We start from the raw sequence: 1,615 nt of genomic DNA on the forward strand, positions 1-1,615 counted from the left end.
AAGCGATGTTGGGGGGACAAACACAGACACACAAACATATACACATATATACGACGGGCTTCTTTCAGTTTCCGTCTACCAATCCACTCACAAGGCTTTGGTCGGCCCGCGGCTATAGTAGAAGACACTTGCCCAAGGTGCCACACAGTGGGACTGAACCCAGAACCATGTGGTTGGTAAGCAAGCTATTTACCACACAGCCACTCCTGCGCCTGTTTTTTTTTTAATTTTAAAAACAATGGCTTTAAGTGCCCTTTGTCCCTTGTTTGAAGAAGGCTAGAACCTGTATGTGTTAGAAACAACAGACAACAGTTGAAATATCAAAATGGACAACAGACGAAATATAAAAAGTGAAACAAATGCATTGGTAGATAAACAAACGAGCGAGATCGTTGCCAGTGCCCCTGGACTGGCTCTTGTGTGGGTGGCATATAAAATACACCATTTCGGGTGACACGTAAAAGCACCCACTACACTCTTAGAGTGGTTGGCGTTAGGATGGGCATCCAGCTGTAGAAACTCTGCCAAATCAGATTGGAGCCTGGTGTAGCCATCCGGTTTCACCAGTCCTCAGTCAAATCGTCCAACCCATGCTAGCATGGAAAGCGGACGTTAAACGATGATGGTTAACAAATAGAAGAGAGGAAATGGAACCTCACCTTTCAGGTAACTCAGAATAGGTAAAGGTAAGCTTGCTGAAATTAAATGCAGCTTAAGTACGGAGATTAAGATTGTTTGGTATTGGATATTCGTCATGTAGTGTTCTTGGACAATTTAATCACAGTCCGAAATTTTCTCTAATGCCAATATACGATGACATGGATTTAAAAAAGTATGGAAGACCCTACATACAAAAGACTTTGTCCATTTATGCGAGAGTTCTGGGCAAAATGTGGATGACCATCCTTCGGACATACCTAATGTGTAAGTAAAGTTTGGAGAAAATTGATTAAGAATTGTGGAAAATGCATGCATTAATCATTATGCATACACATACAGTGATTTATACATACAAGATTACATCAACTGTCCTGTGTCCATTTATGCTTCTGTAAGACATTTTTATTGATGGTTATATGAGATACATATGTTTAGAAGCAATTTTCACATAGTAGTTGTATCCAGTTTGGAACAGAAGTGGATACAGACAGAATCCCATATTCCTGTCTGTTGCAAGGGGCTACTAAAATGGCTACAAAAAGACAAACATGTAAAACAAGAAAAGCATAGATTCAGTTGAATTTTATTTGTTCATCAATATTTCTTTATGTTTGATCTATATATGGTCACTTCACCTGCTAGTAACAACAGCTAAATTCCATCCAATGTAAACCTTCTGGTTCTCAGAACTGGAATTTACTTGCTGACATAATCCTGGATATATGACGTCAGAATGTAAAACAGGATAGTCATGGATGGGATACAACTGCCTCTGCAGAAGAAGTCTGAGAAGTAATATGCAAGAGAAAGACAAAGACTGTTCCACTGAGAGAGAGGGGGGTTTGTGAGTGTAAAAGGAGAGGGGGAGGAAAAGGAAGGGGGATGCAGTGAGTAGTGAACCTGTGTCTATTGAGGAGCAGAAAGAAAGCAATGATACAGTTGGTAGGGGGAGACT

The 1,615-nt window shown here is 40.4% G+C and overlaps 1 protein-coding gene across 1 annotated transcript in view; it reads right to left on the minus strand.

Annotated features, from left to right (window-relative positions):
• LOC106878356 (zinc finger protein 91) overlaps positions 1–1,615 on the minus strand; it is a 44,269-nt gene that overhangs the window by 24,087 nt on the left and 18,567 nt on the right. The gene's annotated exons all lie outside the window — the stretch shown is intronic.

This window comes from Octopus bimaculoides, chromosome 28 (assembly GCF_001194135.2).
Source record: "Octopus bimaculoides isolate UCB-OBI-ISO-001 chromosome 28, ASM119413v2, whole genome shotgun sequence".
Classification (NCBI taxonomy): Eukaryota; Metazoa; Mollusca; class Cephalopoda; order Octopoda; family Octopodidae; genus Octopus; species Octopus bimaculoides.